Below are 13286 nucleotides of genomic sequence, written 5' to 3' on the forward strand. Positions count from 1 at the left end.
CAACAGGCCTGGGTTTATGTAGTTTTTTAGGGTTACTTAGTAAAACAACATAGACCTGACCTACTGGCATATTATATGATGGCAGATCAGGGTCTGTGTTGCTTGCAGTTGGACCCAGTTTCCATAGGAGTATATATGGTAAAAGACAAATAGTTTTATGCCAGAAACATTTGACCAGAGAACAACAGAAAAGCTCTAATCCCCAAGATATTAGATATCTTTGGCATGTATTTACTTTTGTGTCACATCAAAGAAAAACAGTAATAAGATTGCCACAGTAATGTGTGTGATAGATTGTTTTTTAAATTGTCTCATTGACATTCATCAGTGATGCTTATTAGTCAAACTTTAATGCAGGAATGCATGTAAAGGTTAAAACATATTCAACACAGATTTTTGCAATACATTTACTGACTGCTTTCAGAACTCTGATAATTTATGATGAAAGTCAGTGTTATTTTGGTCTTTGTATTTTGATCAACTTAAAGATCAAAAGTTTTCTTTGATATTTTATCTCTTTTATGTGTGTACATATTTTAGTTTGGTTTAAAAACAAATTATAGTTTTAATTCACAACTGAAGTGATAACACTTTATACATATTTGGTCATTTGAATAAGATCAAATGCAAGGTTGTTGACTCATATTTTAAGGTAAATCATTGACATTTTAATGCTAAATTAAATTTAGACACTAATATGCATTTAACATCCACTCTGCGTTGAATGTAAAGGATTAGCAAATGGATGTTGTACTAATACTCAAACAAGTTGACAAGTGTGCACATTTTTCTAGGGTACTTAGAATAATCAGGCCATAGAGGTAGCTGTACAAGTCCCCACTAGTGAATGGACCCACATACAGCCAATCGTCCCCAAATACCAAATTGTCAAATCCCTAAATTCTATCTATCTACCACTAGATGGGAATCAGTTCTTGCTTACTGAAAATTCAAATGGGCTTTTGCCATTCTTGAACGAGACAATGTTCCAAGTCTTGCAACTTCAGTCAGCAAACTGTGATGGCTGAAACTGAGGCAGCCAATCCAGACTGGCTTGGGTGGGTATCAAACCCATGTCCCTTGGATTACAGGTCTGATGCTCTACCAACTGAGTTACCATGACTCCCTAGTGTAATAGCAGTAAGGGAATGTCTAGCAGCATTAATAGCATTATTTAAAGTTTTGTTTGCTAGTGATATAGGATAGGTATTAATATTAATTTTAATGAGCACAGTCAGTGTTTTGTATGGATGGCATAAGCATTATTTAAACGTAGAGGTTACTTTTTGACATTAGTATCTAAGCATTGTTAGTGTTGAATGAGGTCAAGTTTTATGTCAGTTTTTGAGTACTTTCCTACCTTTGTTTTGCTGTCAAGAACTACATTTTGTTAACGACTTCCTTTTAATTACATATGAATTGAATTTCAGTTTGCTGAATCATTTTTTATTGCATGATGTTTATACATAATTTTATATCTAAAAACCAAGGTGAATATTATAATTTATGTTCATTATAATGCATTAAAGGAAAGATAGCAGTTCCAATTTAAGTAAAAATTTGTTATAAGATTTTGATTTAGTGTCCAACCTAGCATTGGAATTGGACTTTGGTGTCCAACTTAGCAAAGGACTTTTGGTGTCCAACTTAGCAATGGATTTGTTGTCCAACTTAGCAATGGACTTTGGTGCAGAGTCCAGCAAAGCCTATATGGTTCCTGGTCCTACTGTCATAAAACATTGCACACCTGAGTAAAACTGTGCTCTAGTTTCACAACGAAAAAAAGGAATAAACTGTGAGGAGATAGTTACATGAAACTTTTGTTCAGAAACAAAGGTGCTTTTATTTTTGGACATTGAGATGCTGACCATAAACTTGACTTTAACAAAATTGTACATACAGACAAATATTTTATTTGAGTTCACACTCAAGTTTTGAATTGTTTTGAAAGAGGGGACATGTGTTGATGTGATAATAAGCATTAAAGACCATATCCGTGCTGTTTATTTCCCCAGGTAAAGCATATCTGTGGTTAAAGCTAGGTTACCCAGGTATGTGACTTGATTGGCAGTCATGGCCATGTATATTAGACAGAGACGGTTGTGATTTTCCATTAATGTCCATTGGACATTCAGGTTTGAACATAATTATCAGCTTTAATTCATTTGTAATTGTGTGATCTGATGATAAATCTGTATGCAGATATTTAAAGAGATACATGGTTTTGCATTTTTGAATTACCTGATATATCAATGATCACTGATACTAACTGAAGAATGAAGGCAAATTTATTCATGTATATAGACTCAAAAGAAATTACATATGTTATGCATTCCAGAATAAACCCTCAGATTCTGACAGTAATAAAAATAAAAAAACTTTTTAAAAAAGCTGAAAGAAAAGATTTCTTGTACACACTTTGACTCAACTCATGCATCTCAATCAAAACACTTCCACAGTTTTAACCAACCTCAGATGTGACCTAAATTTGGCATGGACTTAGAGATTTTTTTTTTGTAATGTATATTCCTCAAAATAAGAAAAAGACTCTGTCTTCAGCTGGAATAGAAAGGAACCCAGCATATCTGGTAGAATGAATTTAATTCCCTTTCAATAAATGTATACTGGCATGTACAAAATTATATTGAGGTAATGCACATGCAAATGTTATGGAGGCAATTCACACAAAAAAATACAACATGAATTATGAATGATAACTGGAGGTGTATTTATGTTCCTTTCGATGAATACCTGCAACAGTTAGTGTTTGTACATATTGATTACTTGGAAGCTGGTGAGTTGTCTTGACAACCGTTGCCAATGCTGCTGTTTCTATTACAGTAGTAAGACTACTCAGTATAACAAAGCTTGCTTAAATTAAAGCACTCTTTCCTGTATGGTGGGATGAAAATATCAATTCTGTCAGACTCCTTCTCACTACATAACCCTGTAACATTTCAACTGCTACAAGTGAAAAATTCCTCTGCCCAATGTTTTGTCAGTTTAGAGTGTTTTTGTGAAGAATAGCTGACTTTACCATTTTTTTAAGGATTGTTTATTTATGAGACTTTTGCATTTGCTGGATTATTAGAAGAAAATCTGAAGATTGCATTCTTTCATATCTGAGAAGAGTAAGTATGCTGAGCTTTTATTTGCATTTTATATACACAGTAAAACCTGTCTTGAAAAAGCACTGATAATAGAGATTACCTGTCTTGAGAGACCAGGTTCTCAAAACACATATTTAGCACAGCTTTATAGATTATACAGTGACCTGTCTTTATAGACCAGCTTTCTTGACAGGCCATAATTCTGGCAGAAGTGGTGGTCTTTCAGTATAGGTCCTGTTTGATATTATACATATATCAAGCAGGACCTATACTGAAAGACCACCACCTCTGCCAGAATTATGGCCTGTCAAGAAAGCTGGTCTGTAAAGACTGGTCACAGTATAATGTTACAATATGACATACTCTTTACAAGGATATTATTATTATTATTATTATTATTAGTAGTAGTAGTAGTAGTAGTATTAGTAGTAGTAGTACATGTAGTAGTAGTAGCAGTAGTAGTAATAGTAGAAATATATGAAGTGCATGTATGCAATTAATAAATCATTTATTACTAGATGGAAAGTATGCTGCTTTCAGTTTATAGGTATTAGATGCAGACTATTAATCATTAATTGAGAATGCTACCAGCCTCAAAGTGGGGAAACATTGGCTATTGTACTTAATGCATTGAGCATGTTACCAGCCTCAAAGTGTGGGAACATTGGATACTGTATTTGATACTTTGAGACCCGACCATTGACTGTAATATCAGCATGGAATTTTGTGTGTCACTGACATACCTGCATAAGGGTTATCCATGCCTCTGTGTTTCCTCATGTCCAAATCTATCCCATTGCATAGTGTATCACAAATTTTGTTTATGCTCAATAAATTTAAATAAATTCTGATCTGAGGTTTTAAAACACCTAGGTAATTTTTTATTGTCACTCACCATTCTCCTGTAGAATTTTAGGGAGTTATGGCTCTTGTTTGACACAGAATTTTCCATCCATTTCTTTCCACACTACAATAACTTTTGAAGGACTTCATGGGTTGAAATCAAATTTTGGGGTGTAGCTTAACATTAAGAAGACCTACGGTATGTTCTCACCTATAAGCCAAGTCAAAATGCAAAACTCAACAATCATGATCTACTATAACATAATACACCAGCAGATCAGGGTCTCTACTATTTGTTCTACTGATTACTCAAGGCAAACAGCACAGACCCAGATCTGCTGGTGCATTATGCAATGGCAGATTTGTGTCTGTGCAGTTTGCAGTTGGACTTGACTTATAAGCAAGTATATCTGGAATGTTAAGTTTTCCAGCAGATTTTAATAGAGTTGTGACTTCTGTTTGACTTACATCTGTGCCTTTAAATTTCATTTCTGGTCATTCATTTTGGTGTTCTTCATGTGTTGAAATCAAATTTGGTATGAGGCTTTCCATGGAAAGACCTAGGCCATGTTCAGTCTTTACTATTTTAAGACAAACTGTACAGATTTGTGGCCCTTGTTTGACTTAGAACTGTGCCTTTCCATTTCATTTCTACTCATTAATGTTAGAAGAACTTCATAAATTGGAATACAATTTGTTATGAGGGTTTACATTAAAAAGACCTAGGTTAGTTTCATTTGTTATGATTTTACAGCAAAGCTGCACAGATTTATAGTTCTTGTCTGACTTAGAACTTTACCTTTCTGTATCATCTCTGCTCAAAAATATTTTAAGGAATTAATGGATTGGAATCAAAGAAAATTGCAGGTACATGTAATTAATTTGTAATCTGAATAATAAGTGCTTACATGATAATAATATAGAAAATAAATTTACACAGACACGTCAGTATTTTTTAAGCAACAAAAAATGGGGCATATATACTTGTGCAAAGGAAAACCAGTTACAAAGTATAAAGTTCGATCTTCTGACAGTTGTTCTGTTTTTAATTAAGTGCAAAGCAAGATTGGTTTTGTAGCGCTATTTACCTTTTTCATAATCATTATACTTCTTCTTGCTATCTTTGTTATTTTGTGATTTACAGTTTGTACATAATATACACCTACTGTTAAATGTGTGACAATCAGAACCATCTGGACTTTCAAAAAAGTAATTATTCAACATTAACATCTGGACTTTCTTTAAAAACTAATTATACAACCATTAGCATCTGGACTTGGAGAAAGTAATTGTTCAAGATATATTCCACAATTGATAAGTGTATATAAACGAAAATTCATCAGATACAACTTGGACTAATTTGAATACAAGTGTAAATACATAATTAACCAGACTGCACAGTATAGGTATGTAATGAGGAACCATGTTGCTAATTGTATGCTGATTACATACAGGTGCTGTTGTTACTTACCATTTTGCAATGAGTCTGTGGCATGTAATGCTGCACACAGCTAGCTATGCATTCTTTGCAGTTGAAAGGCATGTAGATCATGACAAGAAGATTAAGTTGCAATACAATATATATATATATATATATATATATATATATATATATATATATATATATATATATATATATATATATATATATATATATATTTGATGCAAAAGTGTTACATGTGCTCTGTGTCCATGTAACCATCTTAGGTTCAGCTTGATTTAGTTGGGTTCTTGCATTGTTTGCTTGGTGGATTTTAATGGCACTCACAACACATTAGTAGTTATATCATGAGATGAAAATCGAAGCTAAGGGCCTTTCCCTAGGAAACACCAAGGCAGCCGACCTGGACTGGCCTGTGTGGGTATTGAACCCACAACCCATAGACTATACATCTGATGGCTTCCCTAGGGTCAATGGTTCTTCCCTGGATTTTTCTGGGGTTTTTCCTCTACTAGATATATATATGGCTGCCATGTATAGCCAGCCTGTCATGTGATGAATAATGATGTTAAACCAAAACAACAGCAGCAACAACAATCAGATAATTCATCTCACAATGCACATTTGGATCAGGGTCTATACTGCTTAACATCATATTTAGACTGAAAATATAGACCCTGATTGGCAGGCACAGTAGGCAATGGCAGATCTGCTGTTTTTTTAAACAATATTTGCAGTTGGTGCGTCTTATGCTGAAGCAGATATAGTAAACATAAATAATCAGGATTGAAGCGGTACTGGTAAATTTGCATTGACTATAGACCTGCCCAATAAAAAAAAGTCATGTGACAGTGTTTTTACCCCTCGATGCATGTCTTAATCAGAAGTAACCAATATTGTGTGCACAAGTAAAACCAGTAATTATCAATACACATTTTGTTGTAACAGGAAACACTAATTATTTGGCTATTGAACACAATAAGCAATCCAGTTTTAAACAAAATACCTGAAAGGGGTCTTTATAATGCCCTATTGTTTGATTGCTTTACATTTGGCTTACATAATCATTTTTATTGACATGTATACAGCTTATCTCAAGCAACAGCATGCAGCATATTGTATTATTATATTCAAGCCATTTCAATTGCTAATAGCTGATAAACGTTCTTGTACAATAGTAGTGATTACAGTTTAGTCTAGCATATAACTACACAGTATTATGTTAATTTAATGTCATTATTAATGGTATGACACATTATCAACCATTGATTTTAATCAGACATACCAGTAATTGCTATATTTGTCATGGGGAATTTCATTTTGCAAATTTGGATATGTTCCTATGTCCATGAATAAATGGAATTATCCCCTCCCGACCACCACCACGATGTTATATTGAGGAATATAGATACTGATACATCTGTCTGTACACATTTTAGTTTTTCCAGAACACAACTCTCAAATCATTCAAGGTATCTCTATAAAACTTGGTACACGCATTGTACTAGTGCTACGTTATGCATTTGCCATTCACAGTTCCCCAGGTGTGAAGTCAGGAGGATGTAAGCTATTGATGTGTCCATCTGACTATCTTTCTTGCTGTCCATTTTTGTTTCTGGAGCATTACTCACACTTTTCAAAGCATTTCTTTGCAACTTGGTACACATATTGGAGTCATGGTCCAGCTGTACCTGTCACTTCCCTGTATACTTCCTTTGTATGAAATCTTCAAAAAATCTTTCTGTTTTTTGCAGACATATTAGTGGGGTGGGGGACATAGATGATTCTGTCGTCTTGTGAGTTTTTGTCCAATCACTGTATTCGTCTGTCTGTGAACATTTTTTTTTTCTTCGGAGTATACACATGCCAAGCAAGTTGCAATATTGTGCCTTTCAGTGCTTTGAAATTTGCAGCTGTAATATTTTTTGTGTTACCAAAGAAACAAAATATAATATATATAGCATATAAATTATGAGTCCTGCACCATATGCTATTATCATAAGTAGTTTACATATTCAGAATGCTAGGCCATAGGGTGCTTTCAGTTGGAGCCATTGCATGAGCCGGGAATCTTTAGATGAGTTTGTTTCACATGAAATTAGGAAAGACTATTGCTACATTAGTCATCTTGGCAGTGATGGTCTTGTAGTTTTCAGTCAAGTTTAGTCCTATTGCCGGTCTTCATAGTTCTGTAAAGGTCATGGAATTTTTGTTTAAAGTCTCAGAAAGATGTTAAGAAGAATATTCTCATTTATTTAGAAATTTTGAAATGTGTCCAGCCATGGATATGCCGGTCTAATATCTAATGTGTCCAGCCATGACTATGCCATCCTAATACCTAATGTGTCCAGCCATGACTATGCCAGTCTAATACCTCATGTGTCCAGCCATGACTATGCCAGCCTAATACCTAATGTGTCCAGCCATGGATATGCCAGTCTAATACCTATTGTGTCCTGCCATGACTATGCCATCCTAATAACTAATGTGTCATGCTAAGGGTATGCCAGTCTAATACCTAATGCATCCAACTATGGATATGCCATCCTAATACCTAATGTATCCAGCCATGACTATGCCAGTCTAATACCTAATGCATCCAGCTATGGATATGCCATCCTAATACCTAATGTATCCAGCCATGAATATGCCAGTCTAATACCTAAATGTGTCCAGCCATGACTATGCCAGTCTAATGCCTAATGTGTCCAGACATGGATATACCATCCTAATATCTAATGTGTCCTGCCAAGGGTGCATCAGTCTTACCTAATTTGTCCTGCCATGGATAAGCCAGCCTAATACCTAACAAATAGTTTGCAGGTAAACTAAAACATTAGTGAAAGATTAATGTGACTGAATAAATAATAATGTAGCCAAAACTCTCATGTTTGTGTTTTAATGGATGTCTGATAGATAACTGAAAATACTCTTAGATCAGCTGTTAAAATAGCTCATTGTATGTTAAAAATATAGAAATTATCAAAATATATCTTATACCAAATTTTGTATGGATTCAATGTTAGAACCACATTCGTATTTACCAAATTGCTCATGCTGCTATTACATTCATTATAACACAGTGGACTTTTGTTTATCATAATTTGGGGAATTGATCTGTCCAATTGAATGCATTCAAAATTATCTATGCTGATGTTGATTATCATATGCCCTGGGCAGATCATCACATAGATGAAAAAATGTATCATATCTGCTTATTATTTGATTTTCAAATTTTCATGTACCAATTAATATTCTTTTTTTTTTTGCAATTCAAGAACAAGATCTGAAATCAACATATGACTTCAGTCCACTCTAAATAACTTCTCACATATTATCTAGTTTATGGTTTGTTAATTTTCTGATGGAAGGCCAGTGAAATAAGATGCCCAAGTGTGATGGAGATGCTGTAGTAAACATTTAATTGCCACCAAGCACCTGTAGGACATGTTATTTGGAGGGGATATCAGAGGCAGATAATCCCATGCCTCTAAATAACACTGATCACAGTGTTTATTGAACCCTCAGAGTGCCAAGGTCCAGGTGAATTGGTGTAATATTTTTTTTCTAAGATTGTTTGTCCACCATTTTGCCTATCTCTGCCTAATCATTCTAATCAAGATTCTGTTAGTGATTTCACTGTACTTACCTTTACAGATCATTCACATATTACATCTGTCAATGTTGATTTAGGCTGATTTAGGTTGATTTAAGTTTTGGCTTGATGGACATTGGTATGTGAGATACCTTGCTAGTAGCTTTCAGTGGCTGTGTGCTTCTTCATGATGTCTTCCTGCACAAAATATACTGGCCATCATGTATAACCTGTCATGTGCTGAAAAATGGCATTAAACATCACAAAAACCAAAATAATGTTTTTTTTTCTAGAATAAATGATAGAGTAGTAGTTATGGGTAATGCAGAGTTTAATTAGTGGACTGTATGTTGTTTTTACTGTTGTACAAGATGTTATCAAAGTCAGGCATCACTGTAGCCATGCCAAACCTGACAAAGCATGGCTGACTGACAGAATAGATGTCCATCATTTGGTGTTGTCTTTATTATTCTGCATTAACAACGTCCTGAGTAAAACCTTGTTCCAATTAACATTCACTCTTTGGTGAGTTGGTGTGCACATGGACTTTTTGGCCTACCAAGAGCAGTAAATCTTTATTTTCTTAATAAAAGACGGTTCTTTTCATGAAAATAATCCAGAGTTTCATAGTATATTATTGAAAATTGAAAAATATTAATTTTTCCTAAACTGTTTCATCAATTTCTGATTGTTCATAGGAGTACTGCCCACCTCATTTTGTTTTGGAGCCATAGTGTCAAGTACAGGTATATATGTGTCTTCTGAGTGGCAGGATTAACGTCAGTACTGTTTTGGATAAGTTTTCTATTACACATTTCAAATAGAAGAGAAAGTTCTCAACATGAGAATTTAAATTATGATTAGCACATCTGGAAATATTTAACCTGGAAACAAAAATGGAGCACAAATGCTGTAGGTAATATATCTCAGAACAGCTTCTTTATCATTAAATCTTGTCCTTTATTTTCATTTATAAACCTTATTTTTTATTGATATCCATTACCATACTGCTGTGATTTCTTGTGATACATTGTCTATAATTTAAATAAGCACAGCATGCTTGATAATCAGATATATTTATTATAAACAGAGCAATAGAATGAATCTATATTTAGCATCTTGAAAGTATAGCTTGATACTGGGTATTATGCAAACCCTTGCTTATATGGACAGAGGTACAGAGTTTGCTTAGGCATTTCCATGCAAACCCTTGCATATATGGACAGACAGATGTACAGACTTCGCTTAGGCATTTCCATGCAAACCCTTGCCTATATGGACAGACAGAGGTACAGACTTTGCATAAGCATTTCCATGCAAACCCTTGCCTATATGGACAGACAGAGGTACAGACTTTGCTTAGGCATTTCCATGCAAACTCTTGGCTATATGGACAGACAGATGTACAGACTTTGCTTAGGCATTTCCATGCAAACCCTTGCCTATATGGACAGACAGAGGTACAGACTGTATAGGCATTTCCATGCAAACCCTTGCCTATATGGACAGACAGAGGTACAGACTTTGCTTAGGCATTTCCATGCAGAACAGCATGCAGATTTAAACTTCATTTATTTTACATGCATTTTAACAGGTTATCCTGACTTAATGAATCTTTTATGACTCAGATATTTTTAGAGGGTGGTCTTCGAGGTGGAGATTGGAGTAAAATGCTTTTTTTCAGAGACACATCATGGTAGCTGGCCTGGTCAAGGCAGGATTAGAACTTGCATCTGTCTGGTTACAAGTCTGGCATGCTATCCATCATCAGATATATTGATAGAAACACAGCAATATAATGAATCTATATTTAGCATTTTGAAAGTATAGCTTGATACTGAGTATTATGCAAACCCTTGCCTAAAAGGACAATGTCACCTTGCCAATGACAATTGACATCACTCAGCTAATGATATGTCACCTTGCCAATGACAATTGACATCACTCAACTAATATGTGACATTAGAGCCAATCAAATGTATAAAAGTCCAATTTCTTCTGTATTAAACAATCGCTTTTCTGATACTATTGCCTCTGAAAGTTTTAATTGAGAAACAACAGTAATTTGAGAGATAAATTGCCATATAGACACTAAATTTTTGTAGGTAAAAGGTAATAATGAATTGAAATAATGATGAATAATCAATCTATTGACTAGTGAAGGTAACACATTTCCTTAGAGTCTTGGCTGGCAAACAGTGGGTATCTGAATTATGACTGTTCAGTTAGTTCAGGCATTGTCAGTCCTTATCAGTTTAAAAATCACTGGCTGAATAATGTCAAAGAGTGGACTTGGACTAAGACTGCTAGTCAGGTTTTTTGTAGACTAGAAATTCCCTGAAAATGTTTCTGAAGCTGTTGGCATATTAACTGGGTGTGGTATATAATTGGACCTGACAGAACCACTAGTCAAGCTAACATGTAGAAGACATAATCTTATCAGTGGGGTGACCTCATTTGTACTATCAGTTGATGTTAAAAAAGGGTGATTATTTATGAAGACAGTAGCAATATTGGTCACTTGGAACTGTGAGTCACAATGAATGATTCTGTAATTGGTGGAAGAAAAAATGTTTCCATGCCATGGTAATTTTCTGCCACTCAGGTTCCTTCAACCCTATCTTAATTATCTGAAAATCATTGTGTTAAAAACAGAAATGTTCCACTATCTAGGTATGTTATAATATAATATCTCACTAAATGTGAATTAATCAGTCTGTAATTATCATGGTGGTTTTTAATATATAAAATTTGTATTTAACTGTAAAAACAAATACAGCACTCCATCATTATAATGCTTCCATAAGAACCATGGGGGTATACTATCTTATCCTGAAATACACTATACATATCATTTCACTACTTGGTACTACTGTACAGCACAATATAATGGAATCTATATATGCATGTTATTATGAATGGTCTTAGTAAAGACTCCTGTACCATTTATATTCTCCTGTGGACAAACTTTGAACTTTAGAATGGAATCTCTATCTTATTACTATATACACTCACTTATAAGTCAAGTCAAGCTGCACAGAGCAAAGATCCTGATCTGCTGTATCATAATGTGTCTCCATTTCAGGGTCTATGTTTGTTCTACTGATTACTCCTAACAAACTGCAACCCAGATCTGCTGATACATTATGCAATGGCTGATCTGGGCCTGTACAGTTTGCAGTTGGACTTGTCTTATAAGCAAGTATATATAGCAATTGTTTTATTATATGAACAATATTGGTTGTTACTTATAATGTTAAAAGAGTCCAAATAAATTTTCCATTCTTCATAATTGAAAATAAAACAGACAAACCACATTCCCAAGCCTGCAAGTAGCTCACTAATTTTATTTTTGAAACAAAAATGTATATTTTCCATTTGTTTTACTGATACTGACTTATAAAACAAGCAGTCTGGTTTTATATTCATTTTGGCAACGAAAATATAAATAATTTGGAACTTTTAAAAGTCATTATAGATGCATTGTTGTAAAGGGAAGTAACCTCAGCCATAACACTATTAGGTTACTGATGGAAATGTGATGCTTTGTAGAAATGGTGACACTTTTTTTCTTTCTCTGTGTAATTTCTGGGTCAAGTAAAACAAAACCCTGTAGTCCATGCAAATGTAATGCTCCATATTGCATTAAAATAATATTAAATTAAATGAAATAAAGTCTGCACATCTAAAAAGCAAATATATATTTACATCATATTTCAGGCCTTGAACAAAATTTTAAACTGCTACTTGATTTTTTCCAGCCAGGCATGAGACTGTAATGGAACCTTCATTTCTTGTTTGGTCTGCAGAATAAAACTGGTATTCATCAAGGCATGCATGTACGGTAGTAGAAGTATTTGAGCCATGCATTGTATTATGACATAACGACACTCCTTGTGATGTAATGCTACACAGAATGATACATAAACACAATCTTATATTTCAAATTTGAGAACATTATTATAATGCAATTTCCATTTTACTAAATGCATGTCACAGTGACCAACTTTTCATACTTAAGTTGCTATATTTTCATTATTAGCTCTATTTCTTGTCATTTTTTTAAGTACAGTGGAACCTGTCTTGAAAGACCACCCCTTCCACCAAAACATAATGGTTCTCATGACAGGTGGTCTCGCATAGCAGTGGTCTCTCAAGACAGGTTTTACTTGTAGGTACACTCTACATATGTGCATGCAGAATATATTTTTTTTTAATGGTATAACATTTAATTTGTGTAGTCATCTGAAGGATAACACAAACACATTAAAAAGTAGATAACAGTGACATAATTGTA

General features: G+C 34.2%; 1 protein-coding gene across 4 annotated transcripts in view; it reads left to right on the forward strand.

The window, feature by feature from the left end:
• The window catches only part of LOC149789265 (neuroglian-like), a 237891-nt gene that overhangs the window by 35348 nt on the left and 189257 nt on the right, over positions 1-13286 (forward strand). For 2 of the 4 annotated variants that reach the window (XM_089975440.1, XM_089975444.1), the window contains exon 1: positions 2912-3131. The exons of the other annotated variants lie outside the window; for them this stretch is intronic. The gene's annotated coding sequence lies outside the window, so the exon portion shown is untranslated. Of the gene's footprint in view, positions 1-2911; positions 3132-13286 lie in introns of those variants that run through there. 4 annotated transcript variants of the gene reach the window in all.

The sequence above is a fragment of the Sinohyriopsis cumingii genome, chromosome 11 (assembly GCF_028554795.1).
Source record: "Sinohyriopsis cumingii isolate HCF-2022 chromosome 11, ASM2855479v2, whole genome shotgun sequence".
Classification (NCBI taxonomy): Eukaryota; Metazoa; Mollusca; class Bivalvia; order Unionida; family Unionidae; genus Sinohyriopsis; species Sinohyriopsis cumingii.